This window comes from Pteropus vampyrus, unplaced genomic scaffold (genome assembly GCF_000151845.1).
Source record: "Pteropus vampyrus isolate Shadow unplaced genomic scaffold, Pvam_2.0 Scaffold216, whole genome shotgun sequence".
Classification (NCBI taxonomy): domain Eukaryota; kingdom Metazoa; phylum Chordata; class Mammalia; order Chiroptera; family Pteropodidae; genus Pteropus; species Pteropus vampyrus.
Window position 1 is genome coordinate 3,739,161 of NW_011888997.1, and position 17,338 is coordinate 3,756,498.

At 36.9% G+C, this 17,338-nt stretch overlaps 1 protein-coding gene and 1 pseudogene across 1 annotated transcript in view; one reads left to right on the forward strand and one right to left on the reverse strand.

Annotated features, from left to right (window-relative positions):
- Positions 1 to 17,338, forward strand: part of RERG (RAS like estrogen regulated growth inhibitor) — a 114,187-nt gene that overhangs the window by 7,574 nt on the left and 89,275 nt on the right. The gene's annotated exons all lie outside the window — the stretch shown is intronic.
- On the reverse strand, positions 2,809 to 2,927 carry LOC111747256 (annotated as a pseudogene).

Sequence of the window (17,338 nt, forward strand, 5' to 3'; positions counted from 1 at the left end):
CCTTTTGTCTGTCATTTGTACGCAGATGTTTTCCTATTTCAACATTAGGCTGTTTTCCTGAGACCTTGTAACCACACCTCACTTTTAAAAATACTACCAGTTTGACTTACCCATGGGAGACAATTCTGAGACCTTTAACAGTAGTTCAGTGAAAGTAACCACTAAAGAACGCTTCATATCTATTAACTTTGAAACCAGACTATAGCAATACAGAATTCATCTAGATCTGATTTTGTTAATATGGATATATGATGTCTCTGCCTAGTCCTTGTACCGCAGGTTCTCCTTTTTACTGTACAGACCATGTCAGTCATATTAGTAACTTTTGTTCTTTTAAGTCTGCAAGAAATTATACCTGCTGGAATGTAACTGCAGCTCCTTGCTTACTCATATGCTTCCCCAAAATGGATGTGAACTTCTAATGGGTTCAAACAAATTGTTTCTCCCCAAACGCCCAGCATGAGAAGTATTCTTGGGGGAGTCAGCTTGATATCTTGGAGTGACAGAGGCTCAGAGTCTCCGATTTGACTTGGGTGTTTCTGAACTGCTTCAGAGGCCTCGAGTCTTAACTGTCCCATCCACTTTCCCACACTCACTACCAAATTGGAGTTTGAGGTAAATAAGACCTCAAAATATTTTCCATTTGCTAACAGAGAGTAGTATAGCCTGGAGTTGAAAGCACGAGCTATTAGATTTGACTCCCAAATCTATACTTTATTAGCTATGTGAACTTGGCAACTTTGGCAAGTTACTTCTCAATTTCCTCAACTATAGGAAGGATATAATAATGCCTATCTCTAAGAGTTGTTATTAGGATTGAATGAGTTATTACATACAATTTTATTAGAACAGCACCTGGTACATTATAAATGCTCAAGAATTAGATTATATTGTAATTTTTTGAGTAACGCTTATTTTAATTTATAAGTTATTTAGTGAAACATACAGTCAAAGATGTATTTACATTCTTGTGCGTATTTTGGTCAGTAAAAGCCAGGAAGCTTATGAGACAAAAATTCTCTATTGCTACCTAATGCATGCACAGACACACACACACACACACACACACACACACACACACACACACACATACTTTGTTTTTCTTTTTCTTTTAAATCAAAAGTCTGGTTAATGTCAGTTACAGCTTGACCACTGATGATTATAACGACACTTCTCATGGCTTATATCTTGGAGATCTTGGAAAAACAGCCAGAAATATGTTAGTGTCATCAATAAGTTAACACCTTTACTTTGAAAGTGCTTCTGGTGTTTGGTAGACAGTTTCTTAAGCCCAGTTAATAGATAGGCTTTCTATGTTTAAAAAAGAATTTAACATTAACCAGAACTTTTTGGTTGATGGGTTGACCATAGACGTGTCATTGCAGGCAAAATTTAGAAATATATTAATTACTAAGAAACACTGTTAAAATATGTGAGTGGTGTGTGCATGTGTGCACACATTCATGTGTCAGTATTTACATGTTCTTTTGTATTGGGAAGATTCTTTTTCCTTCTGTCTAATTTTACCTTGTAGTTCTGTCTTCTAGTGAGCTTGCTTGCTGGCTTAGGGAGCTTTATGGCTCAGCCTGGTGAGCACTGTGGGGATCCTGCAAAGCGTCGAGCCACAGTCTCTGAGCCCATTCCATCTTCTCTTGTTCCAGCAGGGACGAGCCCTCATAACATGGCACGTAGGACATAGATTTCCTTACTTATGTGTGTTAGCCTATACTCTGACAGGCTCCAAGTAATTAAAGTAATAAGACCTGACATAAAATCTAGAATGCACACCATGTTTATTTAAATGCTTCCTGGGTTCATATTCTTTAAATTTGTAGTGTATGGGAGGGACTGAGAGAAAAAAAACTGACATTTTAAATTTAGTTTCACATTTGACATTCTCATTTCAGAATTTGAATATCGTGGGCCATTGCTAAAAATATTTCTTGAAAGGGTTAGTCTCAAAGTTAATCGAGTAATGCTATCTTCTAATTCAAAAGCCAATTGATGCACTCATCCGTGAAGGCTTAAGTTCATAGATTCAGATTGCTGGGCTAGAAATTGGGTGCCAAACACAAACAAGTAGTGATATTTTTTTCCTTCACACAAAGAGAAGTGATTCACTTTTTTCTCCTTTTCCTTGTTCTTGCTTACTCTCTCTCTCTCCATTATAAAAAGTTTGAAAAGGCATTTTCATCTTATTTGCAAGTACAACAGGGACAATTTTGATTTTAAATGTGACTTTTCCAATAAACACCAAATGCTGCTTTAACATATAGGCATGTATTTTATCACTGGATTATATTTATGAGATCTCATATAGTCTCGTATATATTAAATAAAGACAATATCAATAGTAACTTGGGTAGATCAGTTTCCTTATGTTACAGAACTTTCTGTTTTAGAATTTTTCCTCTGCTTAAGTAGCTATAAACCATTCATTTAGATGTAATGGTATAGTATGATACTTCTTGGACATTATTTTCAAAGTATGTCTAAAAGAAGAGAAAGACCTAGAGTAATTGGAGTATGTAAGCATCTCATTATAGTCATGTAATTATTTTGCATGATTTATTAATGATATAAAATGTATGCAGATGTTAATATTAATTCATTATATGTATACATGTTTGTTTGAATATAAAAATTATTTTCCCCCCAAACCGGTGACTAAAATGGACTTTTCAGGAAGATATAGCAGGTTGAGCTGTAGTTTCTTTCTTTTTTTTTTTAGGCAAGGCAACCCTTGATTGACCTTACAGATTGTGAGGACCTTGTCAGCTTACGATCTCTTATTTTTATTATTTTTTATGTCTACAGCACCTGGTCTTCCTAGGTGGTCTCTCATCCAAGTACTAACCAGGCCCGACCCTGCTTAGTTTCCGAGATCAGACAGGATCGGGCTTGTTCAGGGTGGCGTGGCCATAGACTGATTTGTAGTTTCAATAGCACCTAGGCTTTAGGTCCAGTTTGAGAACCACAAGAATAGGAAATAGCCCCAGCTGGCCACATCATATGAATGTGAGCACTGACAGCCGTCCTGTACTTTTGCTACTTATGGTCTTAATCAAGTTCGTGGTCATATTTGTTCAAAGATTATATAATCCTAATGCTAAATTTTCTTTTAAAATTTGATTAAGAAGAGGGACAGATTATGTTTCAAGAGGGTGTACAATTTCCACAGCTCCTGTGGTGTGTGTGTGTGTGAGTGTGTGTGTGTGTGTGTGTGTGTGTGTGTATCTGTGAAGAAGCCTTTTCTAGGTGGTTGTTGAAATTGCAGGATTGCCAGACATGAAGCCCATTGGTTCCTTGCATAGTTGGTGTTTAGAGGAATAATTATTCACTAAAGGATTAGGCCAAAAGGAGGAAGGTAACATTGAGACAAGTTTGAATGGGACTAGAAAAATTGCCATTTTGTTGTCATAAAATATGGTGATATAGTTACTTGTAGCTTTCAAGCATTTATACCTTTCTTTACCTACAAAGATAGAAAAGCAAAAAGAGGCAAATAGCCTAGGTGAGTTGATTTTCACTGTTAATTCCATCTCAAGAGGAATAAGAAGATATTTTCAAATTGCAGGTATATATTGATGGATATGTGTCAAAGTCAGACCTCTGTGCAAGGCATAAGTCACACTGACCTTTTCTTGTATGTCCAGGAAGTAAAGCAAAGGTGAAGAATGGAGCATATGTAGGCTTAGAAAAAAAAAAAAAGAGAAAATGAAAGGAAAGAAAAAAATTAAAATGATCAAAATCAATTGTTTATTGGTGGGTAGTTAAACATTTTGTAGGTAAACAATAACCAATTCCTAAGCTTTTCTCAAGAAAAATATAATGAGGGAGGGAACAATATTGGAAAACAAACAAAATGAAGAACTGTTTCTCAAAACCAAAAGGACATATCTCTGCCTCTGCTTTTTTTCTATTGGAATATGTTACTAAAATTCAGTTGTCCTTTATTGTTAACTGATGACTAATGTATTCATTGAAATATTTTCCTGTAGTTAATTATCAGTCGTCATTCGGTTCCATTTTGATTTCGACTTGTTTTCTTGGCAACTGACAAGGACTAACTTTGAGGGAAGAGAGTGAAGAAAATTGTAAATCATCCTTGTAATTCCCCTTTTTATTCCTGGTATTTCTCCAACTTATGGGTTTGGGGAAATCAGCCAAATTTTCAAGGTGGTACTCTGGCCTTGAAGCCAAAATTCCAGTGCAGACGCATCTCTGTTGCTACAGCTGCCTTTGAAAATTGATGTGGTTTCAGAAAAACAGTCATAATTTCTTCCATCCCATTAAAAATGAAAGTAGTTATATTATAAAGAAAAGGCAGTCTGAAATAGGTAATTTCAGCATGAATTAGCAAATATGTTAAGCTCATATACATAAATATATGTCTAAGACAGATCCTCACCTCAGTTATCCAGCGATCCTTATTTATAACTCTGTGAAGGCTCTTGTAACTTTGCAACTAAATGTTTTCATTTTGTATCACTCTGTTCTTTTCCACATTCTTTCAAACATCTTACATTAGGAAGTGAGATGATCATTAGAATTTTGTAGTATGAACCTTATAAAATTGATTAATATGGTTTTATAAAAAATTTCCAGCAATCAATAAATAACCAATTCATGGCAAAGTTTCTTAGGAGTATTGGATGTATGGCTGAACAATATAGCTAAGATTCTCAGCAACCTGTATATATGAGAAAGTTCCCCTGCAACACAGTGTTCCATTTCTTACAGATTTGGATCAAGTATAAGGAAACTGATGAGTCATCTTCTGCTTAAGAATAAGTTTCTTGTTATCAGAAAAAAATATGTTGCACTATGTCTGTCAATATGATGAAACAGTAAAAAAAAAAAAGTACCACTGTACTGACTGAAAAAATTGAGGTTGAAACAAGCTTTATCCCAATAGTATCTCTGTATTCATCTGTCAAACAATATATTCATTTGCTTGCTTGCTTATTATTTATTTATTTACTTACTTACTTACTTACTTACTTACATTGGTAGGATAGGCTTTGAAAGTACTTTGAAAAATTACAAGTGTGATACAAATGTGGTCTTAATACTATGATGTTCTTGTTATTGAAACCCATGCAGTTTTCCCGTATGCTCCTTAAGAGTTCTGTTTGGAAAAACAGTATGGAGAGTTCTCTGGCTCCATCACTGGAGGCCAGGAGAACATGCTCAGCCCAGCAGTTGGCTATTCCTCTACCGAGTACATCATGTTTCAGACTATCCAGAGGTTTTGTTTTCTCTTCAAATGTGTAAAATGAATAGATATTGAGTTGGGCTTTTTTTTTTTTTTAATTTTTATTAGTTTCAGGTATACAGTACATTGGTTAGACATTTATATAGTTTATGAAATGATCTCCACAATTACTATATCACCCATCTGGCTGTACATGTAGCCATTACAATACTATTGACTGTATTCCCTATGCTGTACTCTACATCCCCGTGACTATTTCTTAACTATTAGTTTGTACTTCTTCAACCCTTCACCTTTTTCTCCTAGCCCCCCTAATTAATATTTTTGATAGAAAAGTTTCTCAAATAATATATAAATATATATCTATATATTTCCCTATCATCTTAAAATATATTTTTATTTATTCATTCAATTATTCATTCAACAAATATTCATTAAACATAAACTCTGTGTTCTAGTGTGGCTTGCACATAGTACAGAATTCATGTACATTCCAAAAAGACAGAGCAGTAGCTATTTCTGCTCATGATTATGTCCCTAGAGCCTCACACAGTATTTAACACATACTGGGTCCTCAATAACACAAATAAATTGAGTTAGACTCTGTGGACAATGCACACCCTATAATTTTATTAAGAGGTATATATTTTAAATGGACTCTCTATTATCACCAAAGCGGTTTTCTCTCCTGCACTTGAATATCTTCAACGACAGGAACACAGCACGACTGGAAGTAGATCATTTCATCCCTGGACAACTGCATCAGTCACAGTCTTCCAGAGAAACAGAACCAATAGGACACACACATACCGTATGTATGTATGTATGTATGTATGTATGTATGTATGTATGTATGTATGTATTCTGCATGCATCTACCTATCTACTCATCTATCTGGGCTCTCAAGACTGAGATCTGTAAAGCAGGCTGGCAGGCTGGAGTTGGTGTTGTAATCTTATGGCAGAATTTCTTTCACTCTGGGAAACCTTAGTTTTTTCACTAGAGGCCTTTCGGTAATTGGATGAGTCCCACCCACATTATTAAGACTAATCTCCTTTACTTAATGTCAACTGATTGTAGATGTTAACCACATCTACAAAATACCTTCACAGTAACTCCTACATTAATGTTTGATTAAATAACTGGGTACTATAGTCCAGCCAAATTGGCACATAAAACCATCACAACAATTCTTCCTGTTTGTTACTTTACCCTCTTTGGAACCGAAGCTGTTCATTAGTTTCTGCTCACTTTAAGTTTAACCCAGTAGAGTTACATAGATCACTTTAAATCCCTCTTCCTTATGATAGATAGATGGAGATAAGCTAGCATGCCTCAACGCAGGCCTGAGTTTTTTCTTCCATAGTCTGGTTGATCATAGTCACTTAATTTGCCCTACAGAGATCATGATTTTTGGTCACAGCACCATCCCTGCGATTCCACTGTACCTACGCGCTCCAGAAAGTGTGGGGTGTGGAAATGAATGAGACGTTTCAGCTGTGGGATGACCAGACCAAATCAGAGCACAACTGTGGTTTTGCTATTAGATGCTTTGCTTCCACTAAGACAATCTCAGGTCACTGTTTCTTTCAGGGTGACAGTGAATACAGAGTTGGCTGCTAGGGAATTTACTGCAAATGCAGTCTTTTTTTTTTTTACTGTGTGCTGTTGCTGATCAAACCTTCCCAAACCTGTGCCTGAATATGTGCAAGTTTAACCCAGGTGTAGAAGTTCATTTTCATCCTCTTAACTACTGTTTTGTTAGATTTGATCTGCCCTGGTCTGTCAGGAACCTTTTTGATCCAGCATAGGTATCGCCCTTCCCCACTTTCTGTCATCTAGAAATATGTTGGTTTGGGAACATTATAGGCCCTTGATGCTCTTATTGAATCATAGAATTTTCCATTTTAGCATTATTTAGGTCATTGAAATGATGAAGAATCTCAATGAGTTTTTTAGATAATAAAGTTAGTAGAGAAAAACAAAGGTCTTTGGCTCTTGATGTGGGGACATTCACACCATATCACATTGCTTCCATGGTTATTAAATAAGTTCTGTTTAGATTTTCCATAAAAAGGGAGGCCTGGGAGGAAGCTTTACAGTTATAATCCCTTGTTTAATATTTTTTTCAACATTTGTTGTTTCTGTCACATTCTTTTCTTAGGGCTGAAGGTACATTGCTATATACAAAGTATAACAGTGATCAATATTTATTGGTCCAAATATCTGTTCTATTCAAAAAGTCATTTTCCAGAGACTCATTCAAAGATATGTGTGTATACTATCCTAAAATGGCTGAATTTATGTGATTTAGAAGTGCTGCCACAAATCGGAGCTGAGTACAGGAAAGGGTTTTCTATATTCTATATTGTTCTATGTTGGTAGATATCACTTTAGCCCATCTCAGATCACATGAAGGGCTTGTTACAGTATATGTTTCACTACCCCTTCCCCAGAGGTTCTGATTCGGTAGGCCTACAGAAGGGCCAGAGAATTTGCATTTCTAACAAGTTCCCAGGTGATGCCGATGTTACCAGTCTGGGGACCACATTTTAGGAACCACCGTGTTAAGTTTGCTAAGTACTCAATTTCTATTTGAAATAGTGTTTTCAGCTTTGAAAAAGTATATTTTTGCGAGCTGTGTGTAATAAATATTGAGTGCCAGGCACTGTCATGGTTACCGATGATGTCGTAAACAAAACGGACAAGCTCTCTGCCTCCACGAGACTAATATTCTAGGGGGAGTAGACTAAATGAGCCAAAAAACAGTCTGGGGGGAAAAGCAAATGTGAGGCTTTTCTAAGAATAGAAGTTTTTATTCACATCATAACAGGGTAAGTTTTGTTTTTTAAAAAAAAGTATAAGCCTTCACAACTGTGACATGCTGTGAGCTCGAGTTTTAAGATGATACTTTGAGCTATATAGCAATAGTAAAGGTGAGTTGGGCTAAACTGCACTGTTAAGTGTCTGGAGGTTAAACAGATAATCCAAGACCATGGTACCAAGTTTTCTACTGAGAGAGGCTAAGTAGATCACACAGGAGTTACGCTCATAACCTTGAGCTTATTAAGACCAACCTTATCCAGTTAAGTTAAGGCTAATATAGAACCAAATTAAAGTACAATAGTTGTTCTTTCCCCAACATTTGGAAAAAAATGATTTTAAATTGTTCTCTGACAGTGGCATTTATAAAACTTACGCAATGGTCATGTAGACAGAACTGCAGTATTAAGAAAAGTTCATAAGTTTCCACTGTTTGGGGTAGAAAGATAACATCTTTTTCTCAATGATGCATTTCCCTTTCTTTTACAAAGTATTTTAAAAAGTTATCTTTTGTTTTATGCCATTGGGCAGTAGTTTAAGAGGTAAAGCCAAAATCAAAAAACTAAGAATAAAATATTGTGAATATTTATCTGTCTGAAAAGTATTTGACTTCTTTGTGTATTAAGAACCCCATAAATTACGACTGAACCTAACGACTGAGCCAGCTTCCTAGTCATTTGGCAACATATGTTGAGTTAGATGTTTTAGAGTAAGACTCAACTACACATGGTAGTATGAGTAATGGTTATTTGTTCCAATGCCTGGGACTATTTTTCCATTCAAACATTTTATATCTCGAATCTGTTTTTCTAACAGTGTTCCAAAAAAGGTGAAATCAGGAGCACAGTCACTATTCATTTTAATCCTTGAGTCCCCAAATTGAACCCATTATTTGTTATGTCTCTCACTTACCATATGAATATTTATGAAATTCCTCCTATGTTCCCAACTCTTCCACCTTCTCCATCCTCCCACCAAATGCCCGATACAATGTCAGTATCTGTGGGAGAAGTCCAGAGAACTAAACGATTGTTCTTACTGTGTTTTGTTGGGCATCTATGACTTATGATTAGAGATCAGCTAGTGATAGTTTTTGTTCCAGCAGAATGATTGATCGGTACAAATTTTTATCTTGAAATATTTTTAGAAAATCGTCAGAGTTGCAAGATCAGTGCAGAGAGTTGTTTTGTACCCTTCACCTAACTTGCCCTGTAACCACAATTCATTATCAAAACTAGGAAGTTGACATGGACACGATGTCAATTATATGGCATGAATACAGCTAAGCTGCAGATCTCAGAATGATTAATTTTTGACTCGATTCAAGTTCAGGGTCCATTTGAAAAGACAGTTGGAGAAGGAGAGCCCTCAAGAAAGGATAGAGCTCATCGTGAGTTTTCAAAAGCTGCAATCTAATAAACTATTTATTATATTATCAGTAATTTATGTGTTGAGGTATGTGCAATTTAGCATTTTAGATCATAATAAGAAAATACAATTTAGTTCAGGCCATAACTGCCATGGAATCTATGTGTGGAAGAATCAGTGGGAAATACTTGGGGAGGCCTTGACGGAGGCAGCGAGACTAAAACACTTTAAGTTCAGTAAGATTGTTATGGTGAGGAGTGGAATAACTTTCTTATTTTTTTAATCTCAAAATTCTGATTTTTTTTTCTTCTTTCTAATTCACATTTGTCATTACTGTTAGAATTAGAAGAGAAAAAGGACAACAAAGTAATAAAAGTAAGGGACAGGAAGGGATGGTTAGGGAGGGAAGAGAGCATTGGGATTTTGCTAATTTAGTCACAAGAAAGATCCTTTTAAAGCTTCCCATAGTCATGGGAAGGACTAGCTCAGCAGTCCTCATTTGCCATCAGTGGCAGGTGCACAGGTTTGGAGTCCAGTCCAACAGACCATTTAATTAACTGCACATAGTCAGCTTACTTTGGTGCACTGCAGTTTCCTCTTTTGGTAAAATGCCAATGAGAATAACCATCTTATATTAGGGCTTTTGTACACTAAAACTAAATGATATATAATAAAATCAGCTATTAAAATAATTAGCTAATGCTTATATCATTGACTATAAGCCAACAACTGTTATAGGACTTGACACATAAGAATTCATACAGTCATCACAACCAGTAAATCTGGCTCTGTTATTATCCTTTCTTCACAGACGCGGAACTTGAGGTTCAGAGGAGTTAAGTAAGTAACTTGCCCGGGGTCATACAGGTAGTGACGGGATGCTGGCAAAGCCAAGATTCAAACCTAGGGAGTTTGCCTCTGGTGTCTGTGTTTTTATCCACAATACTTCGAAAATCTCAACAAAATGCCAGGCACAATTGTAGGTACTCAACAAATGTTCTCTTCCCCTCTCCCTGTCTTGTCTTTTCTCTTCCCTGTTTCTCAGGAACATTCACTTAGATTAATCAGTATCTACGAAAAGTACTTTATCTCCCTACTAGGGAAAAATGAGAAATCGGAACATGGGAAACTGTGATTAAACTACTAAGAGATCTTATAGCTTTATATTACATTTTTATTCAACTCAGTTTTAAATTAATATTTTTATTTCAAATTCTGCCTATGATTTCATTCTAAAACTTCGTATTTGGCTTTGGAGGCCCAGCAGTATGTGGAGGAGGTTGTGAGGGAGGAGGATGTAAATTGTAAAGAAAGATGGAAGAGCTTCACAATTCTCACATTTAATATGTGAAAAATGTGAAGTGTGTTAAACATCCTAAGTGGAAAGGGAGGATACATTAATAGTTTGACCTGAAGAGGCCCAAAAACAAAACTTAGAAGCTTTTAAAAATATAAAAGTCCTAGCATGTCAACATTTAGGGTAATATATAGTTAAGTCAAAAATTTTAAATGATGACACGTGTTAAAAATATCGGATTGCAAAGATTTTCTTCATTATTTATCACAATAGGAGGGTGTTTTTTTCTTCACTGAAATACAAGATGTTCTTGTGAACCAAAAAAATCAGGCTTCTAAACAGGGCAAAATGCCAGAAGGCTTCAAACATTTTAATGAGGGCAGATTGGGTAGGATTGGATCCCATCAGATAACTAGAGATCTTTTATCTGTCATGAATAATTCATGATTAATTATTGCTGGAGACTTCTAGGTCAATAAATATTGTTACAGATAATGATATTTTTTATAAATGCAAGAGACCACTGTCATCATAGTTGATGATTGGTTTTGATTCCATAATTCATTATTTGAAATTACATTACGGTAGTGCTATTTTAAATTAATAATTGTCATAAGCAGACTTGATGGCAAAATGGAAAATTTACATATAGTTTTCTCATGTCATTTTTTTGGATTCAATAAAAAGAAGTTTTTGTTCTGTACAAATTAAGAAATTCCTCAAACCAACCATCTCGAGAATACATGAGCTTTTGTAAATGTGTTTTATTTATGGTATCATGAAACAAGTTTTTAAAGTATCTTTTATTTATGCAATGTAACATTTCCATAGTTAGTAAGTAAACACTTTTATCTTACTTGGTTGCCTATAGTATATTCATTATAGTCAACCAAATACCTTTTCTTTCTGCTCAGCCAAATTTTTTTAAGTCCCGTGCATCTGGTGCTGAGTTCCAATATCATTCACACTATTGATAGGTTTTATTTCTAATATGTTCTAGTTTGAATGATCAAAATTTACTGTAATTTTATTACAGTGAAAGTGTTTTATTTTATTGAGGAACAAATACAAACAAACGAAGCATTTTGGAATGCTTTTTTCTGTAAAAGATAAAGGTAGAAACAAACTGAACTCCTCAAGCTCCACATTTTAAAGTTACTGGACTAGCTATTAGGTCTTATTATACCTTTTCTCTTCCATATGAGGAAATTGAGACTCAGAGAAGTTTAGCAACTTGCCCAAGGCATACGTGTAATAAAGAGCAGAGCCAAAACTTGAACCTAGTTGTGCTTACTGCAATGCTAGCTCTTTCTAGTTTCAGGCCCTGCTCATACTATTCCAATCAAAAATAGATCAATCTCAGCACTCTGGTAGTATCTATCACAGAATGCAAATATCTCCAAATTGTTTCATATTTAACTATTTGTGATTTATGAGATCCTCGCTGATCTCTAAAAGAGACTGCATTTCATGATACTTGCTAATAACTATAATAATTTTACAGCCCAGTAGCTGGATTTCTTGGATTCAAATCCTAGCTGCACTGCTTCCTGGCTGCACTAGAGAGTAAGTCACAGAATGCAGGCATGCCTCTGTGTTTTGATCAGTGCAATAGCCCCAGCACCCAGACTCGTGTTTGACACATTTTAGGTGCTCAATAAATATTTAGAAAATGAAAGACTGCCTCAGTTGTCATTATAAGTATTAAGTGGAATAATCCATGAATGTATTTAGAACAGTGCCTTACAACTCATAAGTGCTCAGTCCATATTAGTTATTATACATGAGATTGTTATTGTACATGAGATTGAAGCCCTTGATCTGTGATTGGAGAGGCCTGTGGTCCCTCGAGATGCTAACAATGAGGAAGTTTGGCTATTTTATGACCAGAACCATTCTCCTTCATTCCTGGCCTTTCTTATTCCTCTTCTTATTCTTACCTAGAACTGTTTTGTTTCAGTGGCAGCAATTAAGAAGGATGGCACAGTATTTATAAGATATAAACTATACTATGAATGCTTAAGAATAGCCTCTCCTCTCCAGTATGATTAGGTATAAAATACCTTTCTCTGAATGAATTACTGAGAGTAACTGGGGAATCGCCACTTCTAAACTTCTTTAAAAACAATTTCTCATCCCAGAGAGATGGCATGGGTTTTGTTTTCAGAGGAAACTAAAAGCTTACCAGTCATCAGAAGCTTTCCCTTCATTCATGCATTTACTTGAGTTGACTCAGCATATTTTTGGTGCAAGGTCCTTGGTCTTGGGAGCAGATGAGTCCTGACTGACCTTTACACCAGAGCTTTAAACTTGAACGCAGTCACTAAGATGAAGCCCATGCGTGGGGGTTGCATTTGTTTGAGAGATACTTCCTCGGGGGAAAAGAATGATTAAGACAAGGTCATTTTCTAGCATGTTTATGCCAGCCTTGTAATGAACTGGTAATGTTAATATCTCTGTCCAAGAACCCAGGATCATCTCTGTAGTCAGAAAAACTGTGCCTGGGTAGAACAAAATGTTCTTTTTTTCCCCGTAAGTAAATAAAAGCTCTGCATCCACACCATTTCACTGGGATGGGCGATGTGCACATTCCCACCTACCTCTACTACTGGGCTAGTTTTTCATTTGACTTAACGATGAATCTTGTTTAACAAATTGTTGACTAGAGAGGGCTCACTCACCAAACCCTTCCAGATCTTAAATGTAGTGAAAGGAGGAGGGAAGTCATCAGATCATGTTCCTCAGATGGTCAGAGGTCACACACGCAGCTTGCGTGTGTCACTTTGGGTGGCAACCGTGTGCAGCCCATTGAGCATTAGGGGTGGATGGCTATGTCCTTTCCACGTTTGTCTTTTCCGCTTGTATAGTAGCACAAGATACACAAAACACAAAGCCATCTGACTGAGTGGCTCTTCTCTTAAGTTTGCATACATCCCAGGTAAACCATGATTTAGGGACAGGAGCATAGGATGGGAACCAAAGTTGTAAGCTGTCTGGGGAAGAGGATGGTATATTAACAGTATATTTATCATTAGTAATACAACTTCTAGGTATCAGCTTGCCTCAGTTCGGTGCCATATGGCAGCCAACACTTTTTTCCTCCCACCTTCCTGAGCCGATTTTCTTTTGACCTCAGTTCAGTTTGAGACAAATAAATGCTAATGGATTTAAGTAATTAACCAAACCAACAAGAGAAAAACAAAAAACAAACAAAACAAAACCAAACACAGCCAAGTTTGCTGAGCATTAACGAGGTAAGTAGAGATTTTCCACGGGTGGTTACAGAATCGGGATACACAATCATTCATGGAACATAGCGAAGGCCACCTAGTTAGCAGGAAGAAAATGAGTGGGCAGAGAAGACGGAGAGATTAACAATGATCTCTCTCTGCTGATCCAGCTTTTTGTTTCCTAATTAGGCACCCTTGGCATTCAGGGCAGTGCCACTTATGTGCGAGGAGGGAAGGGGAGTTGAGGTGGTCCTACAAAGTTTGTGCCTCATTTTATTTCTGCCACCTTAGGTTCATCCTCAGCCCTTTTGGACTTGCCCAAAGCAACACTCCCGAAGGCAGCGTGGGAGTCTCCTCAACCTGCCTCCTCCTCTGGGTGGCTAATTACAACCTTTCCATTTCAGCAGTTATTTGTTCACTAGCCATGACTATAATGATGTGCACAGAGCTTTACTCAAGTCACTTTGCAATCATTAATTTGATAAGCTCTCTGGCTTTCTGGGTAGTACATTAAACTTTTCCACAGAGTGTGTGCTGGAAGATAATACACGTAGATATTTTCAAAACAAATTTTAAAACTCTCAATTTCTGATGGATGTGAAAGGGTAAATCCTTGACATGTTACCATATGCCATCTGGCAACCCAGAAATTGGTCTTGCAGAGATAGGAGATATCGAGATGGTTGTGGAAATCATACCTGGAAACTCTACCACCACCAGTAAGATTTTCTCTATGGAGTTCATCAGGTTCTCAGTGGTCAGACAGTGAGCTCAGTATCCTACAGCAACCAGAGGGTGAAAAATAGACATAGCAAGAGATCCTGCTACTGACAACAAAATTGCTTTTAACCAATAAAGCAAAATAGAACGTCTTGGCATCTGTGCGCTGGACATCATGTTAAGCATTCCTGGAAGAGATGGGCTCCAGGCTTTTAAACAACACCAAGACTGTATATATAGTGCATGAATCTGAGATAATGGAATGCTAGTAAAAGGGAGAAGCATTCCCAGTGCAGATTTCACTGAGGACCAACCTTTTTCAGGAGATCAGACTTTTTTGAGGGGAAGAGGGGGAATTAAAAACGTTCAGTCTAATAAAACCTATTTTCAAAAGCATAGGTTCTGAGGGGAGAACATATATATTTTGGGAACTGGGGAGCAGCAAACAATATGTGAGAGAGTATGGAAAAAGTGTGTCAAGAGATCAGTTTCTAGTGACTTCTGAATGATCACTTATGATCATGTTTAACTGTCTTTTGCCTTTGCTCCCTATCAGCAGTCCTGGAATGTTGAAGGTAGTCGCTGTTTGTTATTTAGAGTCCAGCCAGGCTCCTGTGAATCTGTGTCAAGAAAATGTAGATATCCTCCAGCTGCACACTCTCTCCTTTACACCCTTCAGCGTACGATTTAGCATAATCCTCTGAAGGTTCTCAAAACAGGGAAATTATCTTAAATCCCTGCACAGAGTTTGTGAGTCATTGTTTTGATTGTTCTTGTAAAGGTACTTACATTCTTTCCTCCTGGCAAAATGAAATCTCAGATTCAAATTCTTGTTGGAGGAGGGGTGGGAAAGTAGAGAATAAAGAGGAAGCAAGCTTCCTTTTTTAGAGTCATAACCTGAATGGTTTGCCTACCACTGGAATTTGGGGACGTGAAAACGCCTACAGGGGAAATAATTGCCAAGTGCTCTCAGGCAGCTCTCTCTCATTGGCAATGATATTTATAATTTCTCTTACTTACAATATCTTTTCTATGCAAACCAGACTCAGCCTCAAAATGCCAGATAATCAGGATTGTCTCCTCGCTCTAAATTCAGCGCTCTTTCTGCTCTATTGTATTGCCTTGTGTCCATCATTATGTCATGGACCCATATAGGTAACTATCATTTTAAGTTTATCTTTCTTTGGGGAGCGTAAACTTAAGATTATCACAGTGTTCAGAGAGGCAGGTGTAATTCTCCAATTAAAGGAACCAGAATTCCTTGGAGAAGTGGTTGGTTCCAGGGCTGCAGCAAGCAAGTGAAAGATGAGCATGAAACACCGGTAGTACCAGAAAGTAGGAAGTTCTGAAAAATAAGAGAGGATGGAGGCCTGTCTACCAACCTGAAAGCCCTGCCAGTGGCCAGACTTGGAACAGTATGAGCAAAATAAATAACATAAATCCAATAATTGTATTGATGATAACCCAAAGGATAAAATGGATATCCTTAAGTCCATATGATATAAACAAATAACCGAGTAAATAAATAAAAGAAGAAGAAATGACATTATTTCTTATAAAACAATTTCAATCAACAAATACAGAATGAATGAGGGAAACAGAATATTAGTACACCATAGTAATAATTGCTGCAGGCAACCTTGATGGAGTTAGTGGGTAAAAGTTTAAGCGAAAACAGAACATTTGCATAATCTAAAGTATTTCCCTTTAAAATGAACACTTATTAATTACAAAAGGAAGAATAATAATTTTGTGGTGAAGAAACCTGGCAGATACCACCTTAACCAAGTACTAAAAGTTAGTATGACTAAGAACAAAACATATCAACATGGTGATATGAGGCACTGGGAAAGGCACGTAGCCTCTGTGACATTCTTTCCAATAATACATAATCTCAATCGAATTGTGCAAACCCCAAACTAAAGAACGTTCTACAAAAAGAGCTGTCCAGTGCTCATTGACATGGTCAAGGTTGAGCAAGACAGACTAAGGAACTGTCACAGCTTGGAGGAGGCTAGGAGACATGACAACCAAATCCTGGATTGTATCCTAGAAGAGGGGGAATAAAAGGACATTATTGGAAAAACCAGTGAAATTCAAATAAAATCTGCCGTTTAGTTGATAGTATTGTACCGACATTAATTTCTTAGTTTAGATCATTGCATTATGGTTATGTAAAATGTTAACATTACATGAACGTGAGTGAAGGGTATAAGGAGCTCTGTACTATTTTTACAACTCTCTTGTCAGTCTGTAATTATCTCAAAAAAAAAAAAAACTATTGTGTGGATGATAGTTATCTCTATAGTTTTCAACACTGGAAAATAAATGAAGTGTAAGGCATCTGGGACCGTGCTGCTTACAATGAAACTTGGCGTTTCTTCATTCAACAGCTACTCAGCAGACACTAGGTTGAATCACTGTTTGTCTCAGGGATTTAGCAGCTAACAAGCCAGACAAATCCCGACAAAGCAATAAGTGCCAGGATAAAAGAAGTGCATGGTTCTATGGGAAAATGCAGAAACAACACTTAACTTTGGTTGAGGGCATCAGAGATCACAGAGCTGAAGGTGAGTATGAATTAGCCAAATCGGGACTGGTTGGGGAGAGAGGAGGCAGCGGCGGGGGGTGGGGTGGGGAGAGTAGGGATATGTTTCGAGCAGAAGAAACAGCGTTGCAAGA